This window comes from Sarcophilus harrisii, chromosome 3 (assembly GCF_902635505.1).
Source record: "Sarcophilus harrisii chromosome 3, mSarHar1.11, whole genome shotgun sequence".
Classification (NCBI taxonomy): Eukaryota; Metazoa; Chordata; class Mammalia; order Dasyuromorphia; family Dasyuridae; genus Sarcophilus; species Sarcophilus harrisii.
In genome coordinates, this window is record NC_045428.1 from 513,635,828 (window position 1) to 513,649,772 (window position 13,945).

Below are 13,945 nucleotides of genomic sequence, written 5' to 3' on the forward strand. Positions count from 1 at the left end.
CTCTTAAGTACCTACTTTGTGCCAAGCACTCTGATAGGCAGTGGGAAGGAAAGTACAAGAATGAAACAGTCCCTACAAGGCCTTATATTATAATAAAATTCAAACTGGAATATTTGTATAAATTATTCCAAAAATTCAATACTCAATCTCCCACTTCTGTGTGTTTACAAAAGCTATTCCTCATATTTGGAATGAACTCCCTTTTCAGAATTTTCAGAATTCTTGCTTTCCTTCAAAGCTCAGTCCAGGTTGCGACTTCTCTGTGAACGAATGACTAATGCATTTACTGCCTTCCCTATCTATTCAGTTGTTAATAGTATTTCCACAGTTTTTCTGGCATTATATACAGTGATATTATATATCTAGGAATCAAGTCTCTGGAGAATTTAAGTTGATCAGTACCTAAAAGAAAAGAGAGAGAAATATGGTAAGTATACATACATTATATTCCACGCTCAACCAAAAATTATTTAAAAAAAAAAAAGGCAGGAAAAGTATATTATTAGAGACATATATAACCACAATAGATGAGTTGGTCTAAGTATTGAGGGTGAAGTGTAACAAATGGACAGTTCTCATGTTCTGTTGTACTAGTCATGAAATGTCAGGAAAACTAGAACTAGATCCCTGGAATACTGGAAGGATACTCTGTAGAAGATTTACAAAATGCTTGGATAAGAGTAACCTCAGAGGAGAAAGAAAGAATAGATTGTGATGTGAACCAATAGAGAGAATACACTTATTAATGAAGTCAATTTAAGTAATGAAATTTTTAAAAATCTATTTTTATGTTTTCTTCCACCAGAATAATGTAAGATCCTTAAGTCGGGGACTGTGTGTTTTTACCCTAGTGCCTAGTATGCTTAGTATTTATAATAGGCATTTAATAAATGTTTCACTGAGTTGATATTCGATATTCTGGACAAATTAACTGGGGGGAGACCTAGAATAGCCAATTTGAATTCCAAGTTATGTTATCCATTTTATGAAATGTCCTTGGGGTCTTTCAGAAGTTCATGAACTTCGTCTTCTAAGACCTGTTGATCTGTGAGATGGTAGTTGATCTTGTTGACATTCTCATCTACTCATGGGACCCTGCCAAGTACATCAAATTGGTCTGGGCTAGCCTCCAATTCTTGTGCCCATACTAGCTCTTTGCAAAGCCCAAGGAGTGCCAAGGCAATGAGAGGAGATAGGATCTTGGAGCACATTAACAGGCTGACCCCGATATGGTGGGATCCACAGACTGGTAAAATACATGCTACATTCTCCAGGACACAACCACTGCCTCTTTCTAGGTTTTCACCTTGATGGAACCTTTCCCTGATGTCCTGAAACCCTCCCACTATGTGCCACTGGACACTAGAATATGAGGTTTCATTCCCAGAGTTAGGATAAAATTTTATCTGATCTCTGTCTTTATTGACACAGACCCTTATAAACAGCTGATAACAAAGCAGTCTATATCCATAGTTGCAAGTATGAGTTGTGTACATCTCACTGTGCTTTCATTCCACATGGCAAAACTCTGTGCTTCTTTTTTCTTTTTTTTCTTTTAATTCACTCTGGGTTTTTGGCAGGTTAGTAGAAGTTATTTTTAAGTAATGTCTTTTCTTTTTGAACCACAGCTACTTCATGATAAACATTCTCTCTTCTTTAACTTTCTTCATGAAATTGAAAAAAATTATTTCACAAAATTAACATAGTGATATATCTGACTATTTATCATATTACACATCTACAATCCTTTAGATATCTGCTGACAGAGGAGAAGTATATTTCATCAGCAGTTGTCTGGGAGTAAGATTTGTTATTACAGTCAAAACCTAAATGATTTTTTGTGATGTCTTAATTTATAGACATTATGCATATTGTTCTCCAGCTTATACTTGTTTACTTAATTTCTATGTCAGTTAATCCAAGTCTTCTCATATTTATCTTAATTCCTCATCATTTTTTTTTTTTTAACTAAGGCAAATGAGGTTAAGTGACTTGCCCAGAGTCACACAGCTAGGAAGTGTTAAGTATCTGAGTACAGATTTGAACTCAGATCCTCCTGACTTCAGGGCTGGTGCTCTATCCACTGTGCCACCTTGCTGTCCCCTCATCATTTCTTAGTGAACAATGATATCATATTGCCTTCATATCCCATATATTCACTTTGTTTCCAGTTTTTCTATTAACATTTCGATATATATGGGACCTTTCTTTTTGTCTTTGACCTTGGTATAAAAGAAGATTAATGAGAATATTGGGTTAAAGGGTATGAACAGAGCGTTTGAAGAACGCTTTCAAACTTAGAGACTAAAGAGTATAATTCTAAAGAACATGTAGATCAAAGACAAATCATAAAAAAGATTATTTCATCAGAGGAAATGACTACAATGAGACAACATGCCGGAATTTGGGGATGTTTCCAAAACAGTAATTAGGGGATCTTTTATTTCTCTAAACACCTTCAACAAAGAGAGAAAAAATAGCTCAATGAATTGTTCCTATAACTAAATCCTCTTTCGCAAAAAACAAAACAAATATCAAAATATAAATTCTGAAAAACAAAGATAAGATAAATAAAATTTAAAACAAATTTGAATTGATCAAAAAGCTGATTTTAAAAATTAATAAAGTATGTGAACTATAACTAATTGATTTTTTAAAAGAGAGAAAAATCAAATTACCAGACTAAAACATTTTAAAAAGAGAATTCAAAATAAAAAAGGAAAAAATAAGGAAATTTTAGAAATTATTTTGTCTAATTATTTACCAAAAATCTGATAAAAAGAATTAATATTTACAAAATTATGTAATGCTCAGATAAACAGAATGATAGAAAATGTAAATAATCAATTCTCAGAAAAAGAAAATTTAACAAGTCATAGATGAAATCTCACTCTGAAGTTCACTCTCCCATTGCTGAGTTCATAAAATATGTTTTATTCTTTGAACTATGGCATCATGCCTTATCTAGTTATCTTTTTATCTCTCCTTGATTTATTTTCAGTTCTCTTTTATGTGTTGCCTGCCCATTCTCACCATTAGAATATAAGTTCCTTTAGGGCAATAACTGTCTTTCTTTTTGCTTGAATTCTTATCTTGAGCATTTATCCACAGTGTCTGACATGTAGTAAGTACTAAATAAATACTCATTGACATGACATGATCATTGGGAGAAAAGGACCACAAAGGTTCAGGAGAAAGGAGCTGAGATACAGAATCAAAGTCCAGAGAGTTAAGTATGTATAGTCTGGGCCTTTCAACAAAAAGTTCTGAGAAACTTGACAATGGGAGAGCGAGTATCCAAGTGCATGGGAAAGAGAGAGAACAAGAGATTTCATCCAAAATAACTACAGAATATATAAAATATGTTAAAATCTAGTTATATGAGAAATATACAAAATTATATGATTATAACTAGAAAATTCTTTTCATAGAAATACAGATTTAAATCATTTGGAAGATACAGTTGGCTTTGTCAATATAATTATATTATATTTTATAATGTATTAATATATTTATAACATAGTATTACATATATAAGTATATCATATTTATGTAAATATACAATAAAAACTAATATAATAAAAATTTAAAAGTAACATTAATGTATAAATTAATTACTGATTCATTACTGTATCAAGCTACCAACATAATACTTTAAAAAATGACAAGACAATAACATAATTCACTTGTATGAACAGAAGTTTAAGAATCCTAAGGAAAATAATGAAAATAAAATGGGAGGGCAATTAACTCAGGAGACTGAAAGCAAAAAGAGACTTTAGAGGCCACTAAGTTTGATACACTTCTTTTGGAGATTAGGAAAGTAGGGCAGAGATTGGTTCGATGAATTGCCCTGTTAAGTATTTAAGGGGCTATTTGAACTTTGGAATCCTTGATTCCACATCTAGTTCTTTATCCACTCCACGATGCTGTCTGTTAACCTAGATCTCAAACAATTCTGTAAAGCATCAATCACTCACCTTATTTGGTACTGGAGGAGCAAGTTCTCTCTAGGCTTACTATCCAAGAGTCAGGCTGGCTACATCTCCCCCACTGGATACTTGCAAAACCCTTGAGAGATTGGGGAGTCTTATCTAATACTTTCAGGTTGAGCCTTCATGAGCTATGTTCCCTCCACTGTTAGCCACCAGTTACTAATGCCCCAGTTCCAGTTATAATAATTAACATCAATTAGCTTTTTCAAAGTGATATGGACTTCAGGGATACAGCAAGAACTAAAGTAACCCCCCTCCAAAACTTCAGCAGCATCCTCTCCCTCATACCCCCTCAATTCTCAAGAGTGGACTCAGATTCAAAGCAGTTTTTATACATCAAGTTCACATCCAAATACTGCCTGGTGCTAGTTCCCTGTGCGAGGTCCCACGGGTTGCTCATCACTCCTTGGGGTATTGGTGCTGGATGCAAAAATCTGACACGGACTCTCCTCCAAGATTCCCAGATTCATGGATTGCATTGTCAGACTCGGAAGGGGAGAAGGGCAGAGGCTTCTCTCCTTAGAGGTGGTTCCTCTCCAGAAATGGTTTATCAAGAAGTTAACCAAAAAGAAGTCAAATCAAGAGGCCCACTCAGGACTTTTGAAGGTGCCCCTAGTTCTGTTTCTGCCACAATAACCATTCCAAGAGGTCTGCTGCCCCATGACTTGATTAGTAATTACAGTTTGACAATTATGCTCCAGAGTCTTTCAAGGCCTTTCAGCTTCTTTTATTTGGAAAACTTCATCTTTGGCATTCAGTACATGTGCTAGCTGCCGGTTATGCTGGCTGAAAAATAGAAAAGTTGATCAGTGGAAGAATTTAAATAAACAAGACTCAGAAACAATCAAATCCTAGTGTTTGATTAACCCTCAAAACACCAACTCTTGGGATAAGAACTAACTACTGGCCAAAAACTATTGGAAAAAAATTACAAAAGTTTTCCCATAACTTTTGGACTAATTCACAGCTCCTCCAACAATGGAATATTCATTTATATTCTTTTAGCTTATCCAACTTTGACCTAGTTCTAGCTTTTATTACCTTTGCCATTGGGAGGGGTATAAATTGTTGTTTAATTTTTTTCTTTTTATGAAATGATGTAGGACCTATTTATAGATGATTAAAAATATTTTCCTATTCTTTTGAAAACTGATTGCTGAGAATTCTTTTTGCATCCTCATCAATGGATAATGACCTTGTATACTGCATACTTGCTATGATTCCATATGTATTTTGGATATCAGTCTTTTTATCAGATGTTTGATACAAATATTTCCCAACTTTCCCTTCTTGTTCTACCTTCATTGATTTTGTTTGTGTAAAACTTTTAAAATTTTTATGCAATTGCAAAATTCTGCTTTATATTTTATTGTGACTTTTATTCCTTGTTTGGTTAATAATTTCCCCCCAGTCATAATGCAAAAGGTTCCTTTTCCCCTAGCCCTCTAATTTCTTTAGGTGAGGTCAATTATCCATGTATAACTAATTGTGGATTGAATGTAGATGTAGATTTTATAAGATGTAGTCTAAATCTAATTTCATTCAAATTTCTACACTGTCAATTATCCTCTTCTCCTTGGATATTTAGATTTCCATGACACAATTCTATTCTGGGTCTCCTCCTCCATAACTGACTAATCCTTCTCAGTCTCCTTTGCTGGATCTTCATCCAGTTCACAGCTACTAACCATGGGTATACCACTAGGATCTTAAATATGTCCCAAACCGCACTCAATATCTTTCCTCTCCAAAACATCCCTCTTCCAAATTTCTCTATTATTGTCATAAACCATTATTTCACCCCTCATGCAGGCTCATCCCTTACTCTCACTCACCTCCCCTATTCCCTCATATCTAATTAGATGCTAAGTACTACTGTTTATTCCATCGTTCATTTGAATTTCCTTTTCTCTTTTAGCACTCCACCCTGATCCACTCTCATACTTGGCTTATTGAAATAGCTTGTTGTCTCTGCCTTGAGTGCAGGATAGACTCCACATTATACTACATCTTGCATTTAATTATCAAACTGATTTTAAAGTACAGGTCCCATTACCTCACACCCCTTTTCAATAAACTCCCTTAGCTTCCTATCAGTTCAGAATCAAATATAAAATCTCAATTTGGGCTTTTAAAGCTTCCTTAACCTGCTCTCTTCCTACCTTTCCAGTCTTGTTACATATTCCTTCCACCTCCACATCCTCTCTTCCAGAAACACTGACCTCTTTACTGTTCCTTGAAGAAGACACGAGCATTTTTATTCACTGTTCCCATACCTGGACTTCTTTTCCTGCTCATCTTTACCTCATGAATCCCCTGGCTTCTTCAGATCTTAGATAATTTCCTACCTTCTACACAAAGCCTTTCCCAGTCCTCCATAATCTTAGCACCTTCCTTCTGAGGTTCTCTTCCCATTTACCCAGCAAATATAGCTTATTTATATATGGCTATTTACATTTTGTCTATCTGTGCGCTAGTTGAGAGCAAGAAGTATTAAAACTATTAAAACTTTTCTTTGTATCTTCAGTATTTACTGCAATGTCTGATATAAGATTAAGCACTTAATAAATGCTTCTTGACTTGAATTGAAAGTGCCTTCTACTTTTCCCAGAAATTTTTATCAGATAAGAAGTCTTCCCTCTGTAGTTCTGGGGTTTGTTGAACCTTGTACTACCGAGTCTAATGAATTCTAGTTCTTGTTTAGAATATATCCCCAATTTATGTTTCTATTTTGTAACTAATATCCAATAATTTTGATATTATAATTATATAATATAATTAGATGTAATGATATACTGCCCTCATTCCTGCTTTTTATTTCATGCTTTCCCAAATTTCTACATTTAAACACAGCCTTTAATAGGAATTAAGGCTCCTGAATTTCTAGGTCTTTCATTTTTCCAAATAAATTTTATTAATATTTTGTTTCATTCTATAAAATAACCCCTTGGAAGTTTGATTAATAGTATGATAAATCTATGAATTAATCTAAGCATTATCATTTTTGTCTTGATAAAGTATATCTTTAATTAAGAATAATGAATATTCTTCCTATAATTTTAGTTTTCTTAATATCTGTAAAGAGTAATTTGAAAATTGTATGTCTTGATAGGTTTTTTTATATTTTATGTATTTGTAGTCATTTTGAATTATATTTTTCTATTGTTTCTGAGGATTTTTATTTGAATTATATCTTGTTATCTTGCTACAACTATTAACTCTTAATTTTTCTCCTGATTCTTTGGGATTTTCTAAGCACACTATCATGTCATCTACTAATGGAGATAATTTTTTTTCCCTCTTTTTTCTCTTATTTTCTTTCTTGCCCTATTACTAATAGTCAGCATTTCTAGAACCATGCCAAATAGTACAAGAGGGAAGAAGCATCTTTGTTTTACCCTTATATTTATTGGGAGAGATTTCTGTATTTTGCTTTAGCGGATAATAATAATGTTTGTTTTTAGATGTGTCATTTTCATAATATTGAACAAGTGTTCTTCTCTGCCTATACTTTGAAGGCTTATTGTCAGGGTTTTTTGGGGAGGAGGGAGGAAGCAGTATGTGAGGCAATCAGGGTTAAGTGACATGCTCAGAGTCATAGAGCCAGTCAGTATCAAGTATCTGAGGCCAAATTAGAATTTATGTCCTCCTGACTCGAGGGTCAGTGTACCACCTAGCTGCCCCCTTTTTAGGGTTCTAAACATAATTAAGTACTCTCTTTTGATAATGGGTTTTTTTTCTCTATTGATATAATCATATGGTTTTTTTGTTTGTATAATTAACCATATATTAATTCTATACTGTTATACAATTATGAAATATTATAATAAATTAATGTATATTTCTAAAATTAATAATTATAATGAATGGCATTAATATATCAATAATATAGTAAAGTTATGATGTTACGATATATTATACAATAATATTGACTCTGTTTTTATATCTAAGTCTAAGTCACAGTTAATAATAATATATTGCTAAGATTTTATAAAATTTGGATCAATATTTATTAATAAAATTGTTAAATTGTTCTTTTCCTCTTTTCCTCTCCTCCTCCCTGGTTTGGATACAGTGACATATTGTCTTTATAAATGGAGTTTGGGAGAGTAGCTTTTTTCTAAATTCTTGAAAACATTTATAACATAGATATTACTTGAGATTTATTCAAACATAATAGAGAGAGGTCCATCTTTGGATTCAGAAAAAAACTCATCCTTAAATTCTGCCCCTAACATATATCAGCTGTGTGACCATGGACAAATTATTTAATTTCTCAGAAGCCTCAGATAATTTTTAAGACTACAAACTAAGATAAATTGCTGATTTGCTTAGATGAAAGACTTCCCCTCACCAATAAAAAAATCATAAATACCAAGCAATAACAATGGGAAAAGGTACCAACTGTTTTTTTAAACATTTGATATGATTCATTTGTATATCTATCTAGACTAAAGGTATTTTTCAATGATAGTTTATTTATGGCTTGTTAGTTTTGCATTTCTGAGTTTGAGTTACACAAGATTTAAATTTCTTATCTTGTTAATTTTAGCATTCCACATTTTTTAAAGTAATCATCTATTTCTTGAAGTACTCATTTTTGTTGTGCTTATTTTTTCCTTTAATTGACTTCTAAAGAGAAAATCAGTATACTATGGGAGAATTACTTGTGGTCAAAGAGACTTCATTATCATCCATAGTTATCATAGGTACCTTATCACTATCCATAGTCATACAAAACATGCAGCAGAAAAGATGTTGAATTTGAAATTAGAAAACCTGTGTTTGAATGCTGGTTCTTCTTCTATTTAGCAGCTATATGCACTCAGGTAAACTCCATTCACTTCTTAGAGACTTATTTTCCCTGTCTGTAAACCAAGGAGGTTAGTTTAAATGATATCTAAGATTTCTTTCATCATCATCATCATCATCATCATCATCATCATCATTCAATACTAGATGAGTGCTATTTTTTTTTTTTTTTAGCAGATTTAACTTACACAGCTCTCACAGTCCATGGAACTGCAATGAGGTTTTAAACAAAGGTTTTCTTATTTTAAACCTACTGTTTTTTCCAGTATATGTTGTCAGTTATGACATGACCTGAGAACTAGAGCTCCATACTATCAGCAAGATGGTGTGGTAGCAGCATCCAGCTCCTATTTTTTCAGTCTTTTTAGTCACCTAAATATGGATTATCCTTGGATTACCTCTCTTCTGTCTTTTCATACTACTTTCTTACCATCCATTGATTATTTGCTCAGAGAATGCAAACAATGCTATATAAGCTTCAGGAAAACATACAGTATAGGCTACATCTACTTCTAAAATTAATCATACCACTAATTCCAAAGACAAATAGTGATTTATTTAGTTGTTTGATGTTTTATATCATATATTTCTGTTCCTCTTTATTAGTGCAGACAATCATGAGCTCATCCTTTTTTCTCTTTTTTTCCCCCTAATTCTACTTTCTTTCACTTTCTCTTATAAACACACATATAAAAGCAAAGGGACATATATTGAAATATTTCAAGAATCTTTGATTCTATCAACAGGAATAGGACCTCCATTAACTCAGATAACAACCCCTCTATTACTTAACAGATGATCTTTAGTTTCTATGACCAAAATATTTGTCATCTAGCAACCAATCTGGTGATGAGCCTTTAATAAAAAGCCAACTCAAAAAACATTTATTTAATTCGTAACTAGACCCTTTAACAAAATAGATATATATATTTTGAAATGGATCATGAGAATCCATAAGGCACTTCCAAGTTAATCCTCCTCCCTCCCCAAACAGTTAAATAAAATAAAATAAAAAAGTGATTACGACTAATTGTAGTTTCTTTTTGTTAATGAAAAGAAAATCATTTTCTTCCTTTTCTTTTCATTTTTTTTTAGACCAGGTCTTCTTATCTTGCCCAAGCTAGAAGTGCAAAGGCAACTTATTGGCTGAATGGAAGCACTAATTTGTGCATTACCTTCTAGCTGCTTTGTTTTAGACCTGAACCAAATTGCCTCACAGTGGTCCCCTGTTCTCAATAAGTCATGTAATTGGGTCCAGGTTTGGTGTGGACATCCTTCCATGGGCTTAACACGATGAAACTCAATTCTCCTGTACTCCAGCAATCCACCAGTCTTAGCCTTCCTAGTATCAGGTATGAATTATCATACCCAGTCCTTCTTTATAAGTTAATACCAGTGTTATCTAATTGTTTTCAAGCTGAACTTGATTGCTATTAAAATTGTCTTCATTTACATAGTTGTATTAATTACATCACTGGACTCTTTCCAGCTTGATAGGATCTGCTAGAGCTCATGCTCCACTAACAGTCTTCAAGAGCCCCACATCATCTCCATAGCAGTGAGTCATCAATATAGGATATTTTTGCAGGAGAGGAAAAGAGAAAGAAGAAATATAGAATTAACATTTAACATTTCCAGGGAAGATCAATTAGGAGCATCAATACTTAGGCTCTATTTGCCCTGCTTTTTTGTAACTTTAATTATGTACTATTAACTTGAACTAAGCTTTTCTTAGTACAGAGTTATTATTGCCTACCAGTACAAGAAAGAGGCAACATAGTAAAATAGAATGGGTACTAACTAACTCGGGAGGTAGGAGATCCAGGGAATAGTCCAAGCCCTACCATAATTAATACATGTGGTTTGTGGTCCCAAAAATTAAAAGTTTAGCCAGGCATAAATTCTTAAGATAAAAAACAATCTGTACTAGAGCTATAATTTTTGTGTATGTGTGTGCAGGGGATTCCAGGTGAAGCCATTCCATGTAGAAACATAGATTGGCACTTGTTCTACCACCCTAAAGAAGACAGGCTTTGCCCAAGAGTCACACGACCAATATGTGTCCAAGTCAGATCTTGAAGCCAGACCTCTCTGATTCCAAGGCCATTTCTATCCACTACTTCAGGATATTTCTCAATCAATAATTACCCTTCACAATTGAAATGTAAACAGAATTCTGTAAATATTTAGGGGTCCTCAAACTTTTTAAATAGGGGGCCAGTTCACTGTCCCCTCAGACTGTCGAAGGGTCGGACTATAGTAAAAACAAGAACTTTGTTTTGTGGGCCTTTAAATAAAGAAACTTCATAACCCTGGGTGAGGGGGATAAACATCCTCAGCTGCCCCATCTGGCCCATGAGCAGTAGTTTGAGGACCCCTGTTAATCATTGTTTAGTTATATATATATGGATAAATCATATATTTGACCATGGTTATTGATACCCTTTTTCTTTCTTTTTTTTTGCATTTTTAATTTTATAGTTTTTTATTTACAAGATATGTGCAGGGGTAATTTTTCAGTATTGACAATTGCAAAACTCTTTGTTCCAACTTTTCCTCTCCTTCCCCCACCCCCTTCCCCAGATGGCAGGTAGACCAATACATGTTAAATATGTTAAAATATATGTTAAATACAATATATGTATACATGTCCATCCAGTGATTTTGCTGCACAAGAAGAATTGGACTTTGAAATAATGTACAATTAACCTGTGAAGGAAATCAAAAATGCAGGCAGACAAAAAAAGAGGGATTGGGAATTCTATGTAATGGTTCACACTCATTTCCCAGAGTTCTTTCGCTGTGTGTAGCTGGTTCTATTCATTACTGCACTATTGGAGCTGATTCCACCAATTTGTGTATGTGTGTTCCACATCACATGTATCAGTGTCCCTATTTTCCCACATCCCCTCCAACATTCCACATTATCTTTCCCTGTCATTCTAGTCAATCTGAAAGGTGTGTAGTGGTATCTCAGAGTTGTCTTAACTTGCATTTCTCTGATTAATAATGACTTGGCGCATCTTTTCATATCACTAGAAATAGTTTCAATTTCTTCGTCTGAGAATTGTCTGTTTATATCCTTTGACCATTTAATTGATACCCTTTTTCAAAGTGTTCTTGTAGTGCATCTTATATAGAGCTCATCATTTACCTTTACAACATGGCTATGAATTTAATAAGTGATCCATGTTTTTATTGCCCTCCAAAAATGAAAAAATAGGTCCTATAGAGGTTAGATGGTTTCCCTAGATTATATAATTTCTGAGTTAATCCAAGAATAGAGCTCAGAGCTCCTGACTCCAAAGTCAATGCTTTTTTTTCCCATTACACTATACTGTTCCATCTTCTACATTTTTGGGAACCGCCTACTAAGCAAGTCCTAACTCGAAAAAACTGAGTATGCAAAGAGAGCATTCAGGTCTGAATGAGGCTGAAGCACCTTGTTCCTGCCCTTACTGTATTAAAGCACTGCATTTAAAACACTAAGTCATCTTTCTGAACACCCTCTCTTTAAAGTCTTCTTTTGTCAATGGAATGATTTTGACCTGATTAGAGTTTGCCCAGTAATATACAATCAAAAGAGTTCTTTGTCAAAGAGCCAATGTCATACTTAACCCACTTAAAACACATCAAACATTGTGATTCTGACCCCAGTAATTCGGCTTTGTGATCATTTGGGCATACTCCATTGCTTTACCTTTTCACTTCTCAAAAAGAAAAATTTTTTAAAATGAATGAATTTTGTAAATAAAATTTCTGTAATGTAGCTTCAAATGCTTAGGACAAACTTTCAAGCTTTTTTAAATGCATTTTAGAAGCATTTGTTTACATATAATTGATATAATAATTACAAATCATTTTGTCTATTCTTTTATCTATTTATCTTTATTCTGTTCTTACATTTGTATGCTGTTGTATAGAATATCTATATTCTGTTCGTATCTTATTTATTAGTTCAAAGTGATTAGTCTACTTTAAAAAAAGGTAAAGATTTTTGAGAAAGGAAGTGACATGGTTAAATCTAGCTTTAGGAGGATTATATTAACTGTTGTGTGCAGGATGCATTAGAAAGAGCAAAACCTGAAATCAGGAAGACCTCAATTCAAATCTAGTCTCAGTATTATTAATAATAATACTTATTAGCTGTATGATTCTAGGCAAGTCAAGTGACTTCTGTTTCAGTTTTCTCATCTGAAAAATAGGTATAATATTGTGGACCTAGCTCCCAAAACTGTTGTGAGGAAAAATATTTGTAATGGTCTTTGCAGACCTTAAAGCACCATATAAATGACAATAGTTATTATTATATGTCCCTTTATCCATGAGGCACTTCCCATTTCCCTCAGCCAGAAGTAATCTCTTTTCCTTCTGAACTAATATTTTTAAAATATAAATGATGGCATTTGGGAGCAGCAACACAGACTTAGCTGTCAGTGTGTTGGAGGAAGGGGAGTAGTTTGAGAGTGAAAACTCCCTCCCTCTTTCCTTAATGGAAGTCTGTCTTTCAGCTCACTCATCCCTAGGGACTGCTTTCTTTTCACATCCTCAACCAGTGGCCTTTCTGGATACTACCAGTGCCAGCCAGCAATTGAAAATTGATATTAAGCTTTACTGAACTTTGTTTTCAGCTGGAGCTTCTTAATTCTTATATCAGAAAACACAAAGACCCAAATACTACTTTTTCTCTTTCTTTGATGTACTACACTCTCCAATAACCATGTGCCTGGCACCCCTAGCCAGATACATTGGCACATAAAGCTGCTCACCTCCTGGGGATCCTTCCTCCATTTCACTTCTAGCATTCAAAGAAGCAGAATCTGTGCAGATTTGAAAAGCCATCTGAATTTTAATACTTTATCACAAAAATACTGTGAAAACATGTAAAACAATGCCATTGACTAAGATCAATTTTAAAAACAGTTAGTTTGCAGCTGCTAAAAGAGGGAAAAGAAGACCAGTCTCTCCAGACTAGGAGAGAAGAGCAGGTGAGAGTTTGCACCTGATATAGTCAAAATTGCACCAGTCTCACTGCCCTGCCTCATGACCTCCTGTAGTTGTTTCACAAGCTCCCATCTGCTCTCCACGTGATCCATTTTTTCCTCTTCTCTGCTTGTTTCTTTGTGTCTTACTTGCCT

General features: G+C 33.9%; 1 long non-coding RNA gene across 1 annotated transcript; it reads right to left on the bottom strand.

Annotated features, from left to right (window-relative positions):
- Positions 1 to 336: 336 nt before the first annotated feature.
- On the bottom strand, positions 337 to 8,863 carry LOC116422755. Its single transcript, XR_004233266.1, has 3 exons — positions 8,775 to 8,863; positions 3,981 to 4,781; positions 337 to 402 (listed from the first exon to the last, which is right to left on the bottom strand). It is a non-coding gene; the product is annotated as an uncharacterized LOC116422755 (long non-coding RNA).
- Positions 8,864 to 13,945: the final 5,082 nt, after the last annotated feature.